The sequence below is a fragment of the Eubalaena glacialis genome, chromosome 16 (genome assembly GCF_028564815.1).
Source record: "Eubalaena glacialis isolate mEubGla1 chromosome 16, mEubGla1.1.hap2.+ XY, whole genome shotgun sequence".
In the NCBI taxonomy this organism is placed as follows: domain Eukaryota; kingdom Metazoa; phylum Chordata; class Mammalia; order Artiodactyla; family Balaenidae; genus Eubalaena; species Eubalaena glacialis.
This window is the reverse complement of record NC_083731.1, coordinates 14,897,297-14,912,670: the sequence shown is the minus strand read 5'-3', so window position 1 is coordinate 14,912,670 and position 15,374 is coordinate 14,897,297. Positions and strand designations below refer to the sequence as shown.

General features: G+C 45.1%; 1 non-coding gene across 1 annotated transcript; it reads left to right on the top strand.

Moving 5' to 3' along the window:
- The first annotated feature begins 5,553 nt into the window (after positions 1-5,553).
- On the top strand, positions 5,554-5,717 carry LOC133076719 (U1 spliceosomal RNA). Its single transcript, XR_009697605.1, has one exon. It is a non-coding gene; the product is annotated as a U1 spliceosomal RNA (small nuclear RNA).
- Positions 5,718-15,374: the final 9,657 nt, after the last annotated feature.

Genomic DNA, 15,374 nt, shown 5'->3' with positions numbered 1-15,374 from the left:
TTCCTGTCTCAAGTGACAAAAGGGATAACAAGTACCCTGGGCATAAAACGGACCTTGCAGTCAGCCCGGCGACCCCAACCATCAGGGAAAGTGGAGAGATCTAATCAGACCTTAAAATGAATCTCAGCCAAGCTATGCCAGGAGACTCAAGAAAACTGGATTAAGTTAATTCCAACTGTTCTACTCAGCCTGTGGTTAGCCCCAAGGGATAAGTTAAAGGGTGTTTGAAGTCATGTACGGTAAACCCACTCCCCAAGCCCAAGAGAAGTGACACTTTAACCCCCTTGAAATGGAACGACTCGAGTGTGCCCTCCAGGTAGGAGACACCGTGGTAACCAGGTGCTGCCCGCACCCTCTGACCTGCCCTCCACCCCGTCCAGCCAGAGGACCAGGTGTATCTGAAAACCTGGAAAACCTGCAGCCCCACAAGACTAGCGACTCCTAAGAGGAACGGACCCCACTTGGTGATGCTAAGCACCCATATGTCCGGAAGCTGCAGGGGGTCACTCCATGGGGACATGACACTCGCGTGAAGGGGGCCCCGGCGCCCCAACCTCCAGAGAGACAACCTGGGGAAACAGACCCCCCTGATTACTCGTGCGAACCCCTCTCTGGCCTGAAGCTTCTCTTCCAAAAAAAACCAAAAGTGTGTCCCAAAAGAGCAGAGTACTTATGCAGGAATCACTGCCCTCAGAGTGGAGCCAGTGACTTAGGCGGGGGGAACCATATACAACACTGTCACCATAAAAGAGGTAACAGCCACCCTGGCCACAGTGGCCAACGAGACCGGCCTGGACTTCCAGATGTGACAAAAGTCCGCCGACTCACTGGCCGGTATGGTCCTGGGGGACCGAGTTGCCCCGGATCATCCTTAGCTTCCCCGGGGAGGGGGGGCGGGGGTCCGTGCACTGGGCAGCACGTGGAGCTGTTTTCACGCGGATGCACGCGGCCTAATTGGAGGAGGCGCGGACAGACCACTGGGAAGGCCGCTTGGCTGCAGAAACCAGGCCGCCTGACCTGGTGAACACACCTGAAGCCGGGGAAACGCCGGCCACCCTCGCGCTGCTGGGGCTGTGCCTTTCCTGGGCCCCTTAATGACCCTCAGGATGTATAAAACTCCAGACGGCGGTCACTCACAGACACAACAGTCAGGGCTGGGGCCCCGGGGGGCCACCAGACACGGCTACAGGCGGCGGGAGAAGTCCTGCTCCTCCCCCCCGGGGCCTGACGACCCCACACTCAGCAGGAAGCAGCTCCAGGAGCCGGCCCTGCGCCCCTCAGCGCCCCTCAGGAACGAGGCGCAGGACAGAAGCCAAAGGAGGGACGTGTCACCGGCAAAGCCCATCAACAAGTCCCGGGGAGGAAACACAGACTCTGGGTCCTAAAATAAAGTCTCACCTTTTTTCTTTTCCTTTGTGCTTAGTCCAGCTCGCACCCGGCCCTTTGGAACAGAGTCCCGGCTGTGAAACGGCAGCGCCAACACCGCAGCCCAGCGCGCCGTGTGCAAAGAAGCTGCACCCATCACCGTGATTCAAGATGGAGGTGAGGGCGCCGTGTGCAGAGACGCTGCACCCGGCCCTGCAAGCCGGCGCACAGCTGCGCCTGACCCACGAAAACTCCGCCCCACTCCCGGCTCACAGGAACCAAATAAAGCAGCCCGGCGAGTGCCTTCCGGGGGAGTGTATGCTAGAGCGTAACCTCTCACCTCTCCCTTCTCTCTTCTCTGATAAAAGACTAAAGCTTTCCTTCGCTTCTCATCTGAACTTGTGATCCTTCTATGGGCACCAGGCGGAAGGACTCCTGTTGGGGTCTGACTCGGGAGGGTCGGTAACAGAACGGCAAGAAATCAAACCCTCTTCTGCCCAATAAAGGTATGTGACATCTCCTAGAGACCTAGATAAGGGAGAAGCGCTGGACTAGCTAAGAAAATTATTGCTTTTTTTAATACGAGTGTAGTCTGCATCATTCCCTTGAAAAGTGATTATTTACTCTTGGAAACTTGTGCCTCCCCTCCTGATAGAAGCCAGGTGAGGTTTATAGACCTTCTTGTTCTATCAGGTCAGAGGCTTAAAGAAACAGACGCTCAGGAACCTCTCAGAGGTGGGATTCTGGAAGGAAATCCGTTGTCCGGGAGACCCAGGCTCACACGAGACCCAGGAGCCAGCAGCATCAAGTGTTTTCTCCTTCAGACGTCCCCACCCTACTGACCTGAGCCCCAGGAAACGCCCCTGTCACTCTAAACGGAGTGATTTAGACTTGAGACTTGGCGACTGGCCAGGGGAATGGAGCCTGACACAGGTGATGAGACCCTCCTGGGGATGAGGTTTTCCTATGAGGACGGGTCTCCTGAAGGTGATGGGTAGAGATTCACGTGAAGAGAATTGAACAAGGGCCCTCAATAAAAAACCAGGGGCAAGAGGAATGGTGTGGACCCTGGGGAGTTCCCACGAAGGGACCTTTTTGCAAAAGGCCCAGTTCTTTAAGTGATTTCCCTTCTAGAATCTGGGAAAAGACAATTGTCAAAAACTTAAGCCATTTCCCTTCTGCACTCATATAAATACCCTTTTAAATTTATTCCGGCCCTTGAGTTAACTGAATTAGAATATCCCTGCCCAGTGCAGTGCTGCAGTTCTAGGGAGGCTGATGGGACGGGGTGGTGAGATGGGAAAGGGGACCCAGTCTCCTCTCCTCTACTCACTGACCTGCTGGGGAGAGAGCATCATCCTGCCAAGTGGACCCAGAAACTCAGGTCTTGAGCGACAGTCCTGTGAAGGGTGAGAGAGCCAGGAGGTGAGGGGCAAATTCCACACAATGTCAGGGAGCTCTTCTTAGTGCACAGCTCAAGAACGCCAGTGAGAATGAATCTGCTGTCTATCACTACATAACCCACCCGAGACATAAGTGGCTTAAAACAGTGGTCATTTATCCATTACTTAGTACAGTTGTGAGGGCTGATTAGGCAGTGTTGTTGCTGGCCTCCCTGGGCTCACTCACAGGCCCAGCTGGGGGCTCAGCTGGCGCTGGGTGTCCAAGACAGGCCTCACTTCCATTGCAGGCCTGAGCTGGGATGGCTGGAAGAGCTGGGATGGGCTGGTTTCTCTCTCCTCGTGGCCTTTCATCTCAGGCTGCTTACAGCTTGGTGGTCAGGGAGGGAGTCTGATGGGGTAAGCTGTGAGCTGAGGTCTCCTAAAGGATTAGAAGGCAGCAGTGAGTAGACAAAACGGGGAGAGGCTGGTAAGAGGGAGGGAGGGAAATGATTTATAAGAGGGAATAACATGTGCCAAGACCCTGTGAGGGAGGAGGAAATATGATGTTTTCTAGAAAAACAGGAATAAAGTTAGTCTGGTTACTGCACAGAATACAAGAAAAGAGGGAGGATGGCTGCCAGGTCATGCAGATTCAAGGAGCTAAGGATTTTTTGTTTAATCTTCATACTAGGAAAAATGGGAAAGAGTAAAAGGTTTTAAGCAATGGGGTGACATGATACAAGTTGCTCTTTAAAGGAAGAGCATGGGGGTTTCCCTGGTGGCACAGTGGTTAGGAATCTGCCTGTCAGGGCAGGGGACACGGGTTGGAGCCCTGGTCTGGGAAGATCCCACGTGCTGCGGAGCAACTAAGCCCGTGCGCCACAACTACTGAGCCTGTGCTCTAGAGCCCGTGCTTCGCAACAAGAGAAGCTACCGCAATGAGGAGCCTGCGCACCACAACTAAGAGTAGCCCCTGCTCGCAGCAACTAGAGAAAGCCCGCATGCAGCAACGAAGACCCAACGCAGCCAAAATAATTAATTAATTAATTGATTAATTTTTTTAAAAAAAGGTCATGGTTATGTATTCGAGGTATTGCAGGGGAACTGGAAGCAGGCTCCCTCAGCCTCAGCACCATCGACATTTTGGACCAGATAATTCTTTGTCAGTGGTGGGAGCTATCCTGTACATTGCAAGATGCATAGCAGTGTCCTAGACCTCTACCCACTAGATGGCAGTAGTCACTGCCCCTGCCTCCCCCCCAATTAGTTGTAACAACTGATAATGTGTCCAGACATTGCCAGATGTCCTCTGGGGGAGCCGAATTCCCAGTTGAGAACCACTGGGCTGGAGTGAATGCAGGGCTTCTCTGGCCAGTATGACTGTCTTCCAGGAGAGAAATACTCTTCACTGGGCTTGAGTGGTGGAGCTGGAGCTGAGATAAGCAGATGGGATTAGAGATTCAAGGAGATGAACTCAACAGTATTGGGTGGACAGACCCATCAGGATAGTCCAGTCCTCAATCCTCCCTCCTTCAACATTCTACCCGCTCTGAAAAAAGAATCTGGTGTTGGGAATACTCTTGGTCAGATGGCAAAAGGATAACACATGAGGTATAAATTTCATTTTCACTCCTTTGTCGTTTGTTGATGCAAGGCTCGTGTAGGGTCAAAGTCTGATCAAGGAATTAATTGAAGATCAGCAAGGCAATGTGTTTCCAGGCTTATTTTGGAATAAGGGAAGTCTAGGGATTTGGAGAGCAAACCCTGAGAAGTGAGGGCAGTGGAGAGAGGGCTCTGGAATGAACCTGCATGAGGTACTGGCAGCAAACCTTAGCAGTGAGGGCTGCAATTGTCTGATGTCCCGGCCATCAGCCCACCTGTCTGCAGAGGCCAGCTTGTTCTTTCTTATTGTAATTGTGCCCTCCTTCCCTTGGTTTTTACACAAAGACTAATAATTCTCTATCCCGTGCCTGCCTGTAAGGAAGGATTGTGAGGAATGGTGAGTTCCCAACCCTAAAACACTTGGAATTCATCGGATAAAAGGTCCTGCCCTTATTTCTCTACCTACAGAGTGCAGTTTTCTGCAGGAGAGGAAAGGTTGTGTTTTCTGCTCGTATAAAGAAAAAATAGAAACCAAAACCCCTTTCAAATCAAGGTATTTTTCTTGAGTCAAAAGCACCTCCTGAGCCTCCAGCCAAGTCCATGAAAAGGCTTTGTTAGGTGATCTAAAGCTGCCAGGGTTCATAAAGGTCATCATATCATTCACACTGAGCTTGAGAAGTCTGTCCTTTGTCTGCTTCTCACATGCAGGGGAAATTGAATGAGAAATTTTCATGTCATTTCTACCCTACCCACACTCTCTTCTTTCTGACTTAATGAATATAGTCACCCAGAAGATAATCAGTCATGTTATGGTCTATTTTACTGTGAAAGTGTTATTATTAAATTAGTGACAATGTAATCACATAAAATTCGGAGAACAATATGAAAAACTGAAAGTCAGTTCTTTTCTTCATGGTCAGAAGGCTGGTGCCTTTCCATCCACCTCCCAATTTTTCTCCTGGACAAAGGTGACTATGAATCATCACCACAAACCACAGAGCCAACAGCCAGGACACTGTCCTACCCATTCTCACTTAGAAGTGAGTAGAAGACTCTTTTAGAGTAAATTCCAATTAGTAAACGTAGACGGGTTGGCAGAAATGTTAAAAATTACCATGTGGTAAACATCACAGTAGTAATAGTTACAGGTAAGAATAAATGCTAAAATTAATAGGCAAAAATATGATGAGAAATAAGATATTGCATACTTACCTGGCAGGGAAGGTACCATGATCACAAAGGTGGTTTTCCCAGGGCGAGCCTCATCCATTGCACTCTGGATGTGCTGACCCCTGAGATTTCCCCAAATATGGGAAACTCGACTGCATAATTTGTGGTAGTGGGGGACTGCGTTCGTGCTCTCCCCTGGAAAAAAAAAAGAAAGAAACAGGATATTGGCATAGACTCAAAGTATATCCCCACAAAACCCTTAGTAAGTTGAAAGGAAAATAGTAAATTCACAGTGGAGAAACCTGTGATTGAGTTAATATCACCAATGCTGAAACATATCTGCATCATGTATCTCCTAATATGATGTCAGCTTGACTGGCTACAGAGTGCCCAGATTCACCATTGTTTCTGGGTGAGTCTGTGAGGATGATTAGCATTTGAATCAGTGGACTCTTTAAAGTAGATTGCCCTCCCCATTATGAGTGGGCATCATCCAACCTGTTCAGGGCCTGAATAGAAGCAGGGCAGAAGACAGAGGAATTCACTCCTTTTTTTGCTCTCTCACTGCTGGAGGTGACATCTCATCTCATCTTCTCCTGCCCTTGGACTGGTATTTACATCTTTGCCTCCCTTGGTTCTCAGGCCTTCTTCGGACTTGGACTGAATTACACCACTGGCTTTCTTGGGTCTCCAGTTTTCAGATGGCAGATTGTGAAACTTCTCAGCCCTCATAATCATGTAAGCCAATTCCTCATAATAAATCTCCCTTATATAGGTATATATGTATCTATATATATGTATATGTATATGTCGATGGAAAATAGATCAATAGTCAATCTAAGAAAGAAATGGAAAATTTTCTTGGTGCCAACCTGAGGATTATAACCCCGGAACACAGTCTTTTAGAAAGCTCTGAGGACTGTCCTGCCCCGTTAGAGATCAAAGCACAGTTATATATGTTTTTGAGACAAAGGGTAATTTGTCAAATGATGTATTGACAGTTACACAATCCATATCTGCAGGTACAAAGTAAGTAGTGGGACATCTGACACCTTACAGGATTAAGAAGGCAGGTTATCTCCTGAGGAGTTATCAAGTAATGGGTCATCCTGACTCTTTACAAGGTTAAGAAGGAATGTCATCTCCTAAGGAGGTCTGGTCAATGCAGATGCACAATACACACTAAAGGGGAGGGAGGAGGCCCAAACGGACAGAGAAAATTAAAATTTTTCTTGTCTTGCCATAAAATATGAATTTTATTTCATCTCCTGTTAGTTCTTTTTCTCTGGAAGGACACAACGTCATTTCTGTGTTATTCTTGCCAAAAATGCGTACCTGAATTTAATCACAAGAAGACATTAGACAAGCCCAAAAGTCACGAGGAACCTTCATGTTGCCGAATTCAATAATCATTTGTCATTCCACGTTTTACTCAACCTATAAGTATTATGTAATATTGTTGAACAGCTGTCTTTAAATCACTTTCTTCTCTTGCTCTCTAGGGCATAACTCTCCTTTGATTCTCCTCCTACCTTATAGTTAGTCTCCTCTTCTGATTTCTTTTCATCTTCCTACTAATGGAACTTTACTTTCCATCAACTGTACTGACCCCCAAGGTGATCTCATCCACTCAAATGGCTTTGCAGCTGCAGGAGGACCACTGATTACATTCACATTCTAGGCAGCAGGAATAAAAAAGGGAAGGATAAGGCCCCCAACCAACACCCTTAAATATAAGCACAAAACTCCTCCACCTACATTCCGTCAGCCAGAGTTTAGTCCCACGGCCGCTCTTAGCTGGAAGGACCATGTGCCAAGCTGCCAACAAGGTTCTGTTATTGAGGAATAAGAGAAGGACAGACATTGGATAACTAGTAACTCTTCTATAGGTGGCAAATCTTATCACTTCTCTGGTTTACACAGTGCAGAAGTCAGACGGATCTAGAATAAAACAAGTGGATTATTATAAACCTAATCAGATGGTAACTCTATTAACAGCTGCTGTTCTAGATAGAATTCTTTCCTAGAGAAAATTAACACAGCACCTGGTACCCGATATGTAGCTCTTGAGCTGACAGTTTCTTTCCTCTCACCCAATAAACAGGGAACATAATAGGCTGTTGGATGTTATCCTGATGTAGAATGACATAAAGTGACAGAAGGCATTTTGTCACAATTTGGTCTGCAGTGACTTTATCATCTCCTTATTACACAGGGTATCAGTCTGGTCCACTACATTGATAACATCATGCTGTTAGGACCTGTAGAGTAGGAAGTAGCAGGCTTTGCACTAAGTGCTTATCTCATGGAGACGTGAACTGCTCTGGTGTATCAGCCACACTCAGGGATAGCACTGAATAAGTTGATGTGAAATATTCCCTGTCAGCAAAATTTTGAGTGGTACATATGCATCATTACCCACTTTGCCTAGAAGGCATGGCCTGAGAAATATGAACAGATTTGAAGGTATATGTCCCTTTCCCCCCCCACTTCCTCCCTTCCTCCCTCCCTGCTGTCTGACTTTCTATCTATCTATCTATCTATCTGTCATCTATCATGGCTAAAATTTTAGCCAGATGATAGGAATTCATGGTTGGAAGATTTGTAACAAGTTCTAGGGAAGAGATATATGAATGGATGGATGTATCTTTTGGCATCACAGTGAGACAATATTTTTGTCCCATGTGAATGCCCACTGGAAGTCCCTCGCTGCTGAGGATGTTTTCAAATTGGGTATTCCCACCCTACGACAGCTCTTTGCTCAGCCTCTTCTTTACCTGCCCAATGAGTTCACGAACAAAGTGGCAAAGGTGCTAGGGATGGAAACCATGCCTGGACTCAGTAATACAGACCCCTTCTCTCCAGGTGAGCCTGGCTGCTGTCACTGCTGAGTGTCCAGCTTGCCCACAGCAGCAGCAAGCAACCCTGATGCCCCAATATGGTACCATACCTTGGGTACCCAAAGCCACCCCAGCCATCTCATGGCATGTTGAGGCCATGGGCCCTTCCACTGTAGCTAGGGCAGCAGTTTGTCCTCAGTGGAATAGACACGTTCTGGATTTGGATTTGGTTTCCTTGTGTACCATACTTGTGCCAGCCCCACCATCCATGGGACTTACTGAATGCCTTATTCAGGGTCATGCATTCCATTCCAAAGTTGATTCCGATCAAGGGCACTTAACCATGTGCATGAGCTATGGGGCTGCAAATTCTCTACATCAGTTTCACTAGATTAGGTCTAACTGGCCCAGGGTCCTGACCTCCTCAATATAGACTTTCTTCCGGTTGCACCCCATCATTACCTGGACCAGACTTTTTTTTTCACTTGGTGGTTTTGCTTCCTCCTAGAGGGTGCATCTCCATCTATATTTCTCCCCCATACCCTGCCTCCCATGCTGAGAACTGCTGCTGCTTCTAGCTTCCAGAACTATGAATGAATCAATTTCTTATATGGGTGGTTGCTGCACACCCAGCTTGTGGTGCTTTATTACAACAACCCTAGGCAGCTAGAGCCATATTCATTCATTGATTTCAGAAATATTTGCTGGGCATCGACCGTGTACCAAGCACTCTTAAAGACACGGAGGAATACAGAAAAAAAAAAAAAAAAACAGATAAATAGGGTCCATTCCAGCTTAGTAGAGGATGACATATAAAGAAGTGAAAAAAAAAACCAAAACCCAATAACTTCAGATAATAGGGAGAGCTCTGAAATAAATACAACACTTAGAATCTTTCCTTTTAAGGACACCAGTCATTGAATTTAGGGCCCACCCTAATCAAGTATGACCTCATTATTATTATTATTATTATTATTATTATTCTTGGCCATGCCACACGGCTTGCAGGATCTTAGTTCCCTGACCAGGGATTGAACCCCGGCCACCACAGTGAAAGCGCTGAGTCCTAACCTTTGGACCTCCAGGGAATTCCCAAGTATGACCTTCTCTTAACTTGATTACATCTGCAAAGACACTATTTCCAAATAAGATCACGTTCACAGGTGGGAGTGTTGGTGTTCAGACTTCAGTATATTTTTTTGGGGAATGGGGGCACAATTCACCTTGCAACAGATCAGGACTGGGAGAGTGGCATCTCTGTAGAGACTATAGATAAATGAAGGCCTAAATGATAAGCCATGTTGCACAGCACTGCTGCAGTGTAGACACCAAGTGCTAATAGCTCTTGTAAACAAACAAATCCAGTGGGAACTAGTGGGTTTTCATTGGTGAAATGAATAGTTCATAATTGGCATCCTGGGTGTAGAAGTGGATCCTCGCTGGTGACTCAGTGGTACTCAAACTACAAGAACAGATTAAAATATTTTAGACAGCATCATGTAAAACCAACCTTACATGAACAAGGTAGACATAACTTTGAAAGACTTCCCTCTCTCTTCATTTGGACTGGATCCCAAGGCACCTTTCTGAAATGGTCTTGCGTGTCCAGCCATGATTTCAGAGAATTTTGATTGCCAGTGGGTTAACTACTTATTATCTCTAGATTGCTGCAACTGTCTCAAGTCAACCTTTCCTAAGGTGTAGTTACAGCATATATAAGGACAGGGAGCTGGGACTTTATGGAGTTTACAGAACAAGTTATGTGAACTGTTTTTATGCTTGCTTGCTCATAAATGTTTGCTAATAGCTGACTCTCCTTGTGGCAGAATTCCATCTGAAATCAGCTGTCCTTAAAATTCTGTAGCAAGGTTGTTGGGGAGTAGTTAGCCTTTTCTTTTTTTTACTTAAATTTGGCAGCTACAGAATATACCAAAAAGGCTCTGGGGATCTCCATAGGCTCTGACCTCAGTCTCCATTTTGAACCCTCTTTCTCTCTCTCTTTTTTTTTTTTTGGAGTCTTAACCACTGGACTGCCAGGGAAGTCCCTGAACTCTCTCATTTGAGCCTGATTCTGAATGTTTCTGACCTCATCCTAGACCTGCACTTTCTGCTTTTCTCCTAGTCCCTTTGATTGATATCCTGGGTGGCACTGTCTATCTTTCTCTTTCAGTTTCCTTCCAGATGTTGCCTCTTGGAGCATCCTTGACTCCAGGTGCTGCTACTGAAATCAAGTCCTAACCACCTAGGAACAGCACAGGTCCCAGGAACCCTGCCTGAGAGGAGTGCTCCAATTTCTCTTTTCTAGTCAGATCACTTGGGCATTTTTTAGAGTCATAGGAAACCTTCAAGCCAGTTCCTATCTCCGTTGTTACATATCCCACATTAGCAGTCAGCATAATATGACATATTCATTAACCTGGACTTCAAACTGAATTGAGAAAAACAAGGACTGACTTTATTCATTTTTTATTTTTTTTAAAATATCTGACAAAATTGATTTTAAAGGGACTATTCATCTATCAAAATATTTATTGCTATAAGGAAAGTTGAGAACAAACAAAAGAACAAACAAAAACAACTTAATAAAATTAACATATGTTCACTGAATCCATACCATCTGCAGTGTACTCGGCCTTATATAATTTTACTTTCTGAAAAGTTTGGCTATACTTCACGTTATTTTTGTTCGCTAGACTCAGGCAAACGTATTGCAATCAAGTCACAGCTTACAAATACTAATGCTCCATGACATTCATTTCTTATTTTTATCACAGCTCAATAAACTTAAAAAAATAAAAAGTATTTACTATTTAGGGAAGAAGGACTGACTTTAAATTACAGGAATCAAACCCTTGCTAGGGGGGACTTCCCTGGTGGCACAGTGGTCAAGAATCCACCTGCCAATGCAGGGGACACGGGTTCGAGCCCTGGTCCAGGAAGATCCCACATGCCACAGAGCAACAAAGCCTATGCGCCACAACTACTGAGCCTGCGCGCTAGAGCCTGTGAGCCACAGCTACTGAGCCCGTGAGCCACAACTACTGAAGCCCACACACCTAGAGCCTGTGCTCGGCAACAAGAGAAGCCACCACCATAAGCCCGAGAGCCGCAACGAAGAGTAGCCCCCGCTCACCACAACTAGAGAAAGCCCACGCACAGCAACGAAGACCCAAAGCAGCCAAAAATAAATAAATAAAATAAATAAATAAATTTTTTTTAAAAAAGCTTGCTAGGAGGGGAGTATATTGAATAGTACCGTGACCTGTGGCTGTACCCTGGGATCTGAATAGTTAGGCTTTTATCTGGGCCAAGCATTCACTGTCTGAGCTACAGGAGTCTATACTTTGCCCTGGTGCTCATCCCACTTGGAATTTGGAACCAAATTGAGTCAGAATGTTCTAAAAAGAGGTTACTCCAGCAAGATCTAGTTTGTGTTCCCTTTCAGAATTCAAAGGTAAGGATGACTTAGCAATAATATTTTGATGAAACAAGACTTTTTTTAGTAACAGTGTTGAGAATTCGTTGATTTAGTTATAGATTTAAATCAGTGTCCTCTACAAAGTATAAGCAGAAAGCCAACACTGTTCAAAGAAGACAAGCTGTGGCCTGATATCAAATATGTAAATGGGAATTTAAAGTAGAAGCAGCATTGCTAAGATGTAAGCAAAATTATCTTGCAAGTTCCATGAACTGTGAATTCTCAAATACCTGGAAATACAACCAGGTATTTCTGTGTCACTAAAGGGGCCAAGGAGAGGTCTTCAGAGCTGGGATTAACTTAGGCTACTGAATGCTCAGAAGGGCCATAGAGTGAACCTGATTCCTCCTGTTGATTGGAAAGACCCCCGTCCTGATCCTTACTTGGGGAGGTTCAAAGACCTGCCCTCCTAGTTGTGTTGTGTGTTTGCCTTTCTACCACTTCTCCCTGGTGATATGAAGGACCATCCCAGAAGTGCCAAGACTTTACAAGAAGGTGGTTTCAGGGGGATGTGGAATGCGGCATGGGAGGTTGGGGCAATGCAGATGGTACACCAGCCCAGCAATTACTACCTCTGTCTGGTCCCTAGGAGGCTACATTGACATGGAAAATAAAGCGCTACACTTCCTGGAAGCACCAGGAAACCACCTCCTGAGTGACTTGTGACAGTGCCTAGCGCACGGACAGGATGGTGGTTCTGCCCACCCCTGAGTGAGTTCTTCCTGGAGCTGTTGTCCTGGAAGGACAATAAACACCACACCCCTGAAAGACACGTGGTGTCAGCAGCTGACCCTTTAACCACAGGAAGAGCACATGTGAGGCTGCCCAGAAATACCCGCTGAAACTTGGAGCAGGTAGGCTCCATTGATTTTATAAATGCGGGTTAGGCCAGGGACTGTTGCCAAGTTTCCATGCTCTTACTTTATCCTTGAGTCAATGTAGCTGGAAAGTTTACTCAGCTAAGTGAGCCTTGGGTTCCCTGCACCCTGTCTCTACATTATCTGTCTCTACAATGGCGCCCACAGCTCTGTGACGGCAGTGACCCCAGCCTTTGGTACTGGAGGAACCAGTACCAGAGTTCTGGGAAGTTTGCAAGAGAACACGCTGCTGGCCTCAGGCATTTAATTATCCCTAAACTCCAGGATCCCTATAAGAATCCCAACTGCGGGGCAAAACCGTGTGTTTAACTTGCTGGAAGGTACGGTGCCGTGTCTTTTGGACTTTATAATCATACTATGAGGAGAATATCGGACATTCCCCTCTCTATTGTAGCCATCTCAAACTCCTGAACTGGTTTCCCTATCGCCAAAATGCAGGCCATTCTTGACAAATCAATCTCTCTGTCTCTCTCTCTCTCTCTCTCTCTCTCTCCATTGCTGAGCTGGTCTACAGTAGTCATCTTTGACACATGCTTCTCCCTTCTCCCTTAATTTAGTCAAGCAAGTAGTCTGTTTGTTTCACCTTTGCCAATATATATGTCCAATTCTTTTACTGTGCCCTGGCCACTGCTGCATTTTAAACTCTTGAAGTTGGCTTTAACTGTCTACATACCAACCATCACGCTAACTGCAGAGATAAGAGTAAATACAAGATTTCGTCCCTGTGATCAAGTTGTTATTATGTTTTGGGCAAAACGTAAAGATGGGAAAAGCTGCATGGTTTATGTAGACCAAACATTGAATATATTGCCTTAAAAATTTTTTTAAATGTTTTTGCTTGTTCTGGTTTTATTTTTTCTGTGATCAGTACTTTGGTAGGATGCTACCTGCTATCCTCAAGTCTTTCCTCAAGGAAGTAAGTACCCACCAAAACCAGCAAACCAACAAATAACAGAAAAAATCCCTATGTTACAGCTCACTATACATCAGGCAATGTTCTAAGTGCTTAATAAAAATTAGCTCGTGTTATAAATATAGCTCACAACGCTTTGATAACGTTAATTGTTACTATTATTCCCATTACATAGATGAAAAAACTGAGCACAGAGAACTTAAGTAAATTCCCCCAAACTTTTATGACATAAACTGCAAAACTAGTATTCAGATCTAGGTGGATTCCTGACTTCAGGTCTTAGGCTGAATCCTCCAGGTCTTAGGCTCTTAAGTACTACACCAGTGGCTTTCAAACTTATTGGACTGGGACCCGTAGTTAGAAATATAAATATTTATTTATTTATGGCTGTGTTGGGTCTTCGTTGCTGTGCACGGGCTTTCTCTAGTTGCGGTGAGCAGGAGCTACTCTTTGTTGCAGTGTGCAGGCTCCTTATTGCAGTGGCTTCTCTTGTTGCAGAGCATGGGCTCTAGGCATGCGGGCTTCAGTAGTTGTGGCACACAGGCTCAGTAGTTGCAGCTCGCAGGCTCAGTAGTTGTGGTGCACGGGCTTAGTTGCTCCACGGCATGTGGGATCTTCCCGGACCAGGGCTTGAACCCGTGTCCCCTGCATTGGCAGGCAGATTCTTAACCGCTGTGCCACCAGGGAAGTCCCAGAAATATAAATATTTGTGGGATTTCTCTGGCGGTCCAGTGGTTAAAACTCCACGCTTCCACTGAAGGGGGTGAGGGTTTGATCCCTGGTCGGTGAACTAAGATCCTGCATGCCGTGTGGTGAGGCCTAAAAAAAAAGAAATATATTTTGTATTGTGACTCAGTATTATCTCAACTATTCAGATGATGAAAATGAAGCACAGAAGGTTTAATAAAATTTCTCATGTAAAGGGCAGAGCTAGAATTTGAACACAGAAGTCTGGTTTCAGAATCTGTTCTCTTATTTCACGTGGTGTCACACAGTATGAGCTTAATAGATATGTTTAATACTCATCCTAGTGTGAATTATAGGATATTTGCTTTAGCTTTGCCATTTGTAGTTTTCTGGGGTGGGAAGCAAGAGACTTCTTCCCTGAAATCTCCACAAAGGTGGTATGGCATCACGGAGAAAAGATGGGCATTTTCTGGGGTCCAAAAAAATCCCATTTTTCTCCTCATTGAGCCAGCTCTGTGAATTCTAACAGAATTGGCCAATAACTTTCTACAATTTCAAGTCATTAAGTAATTTATAGAATTAAATACAACACCATAGGCAAATAGACATTTAGAAATGATCTTACAGTCATATCTTGATTATTATTTTTCACAAAATTATCTCATTGGACCTCAGAACAATTTGTAAGATGTTAGAAATCATATGCAAGAATGTTTCACTAGAGGTTTAACAACTTTATTGATCTTCTCAAAGAGCCAGCTTTGGATTCATTTTCACAGCCATTTTGCTGTTTGCTATTTCATCAACTTACACTTTGATCTTTATTATTTACTTTCTTGCTTAATTTGGGTTTTATTGCTCTACCTTTTCTAGTTAAGGGAAAAGCTGAGGCCAATTATTTGAGACCTTTTTCTCCTTTCTAATATAGTCATTTAGTGGTATAACTTCTCCCTAAATACTGCGTTGCTGCCATTCTACAAATTCTAACATGTTCTGTTTTCACTTTCAATCAGCTCAAAATATTTTCTAATTTTCCTCTTGATTTCTTCTTTGATCCAT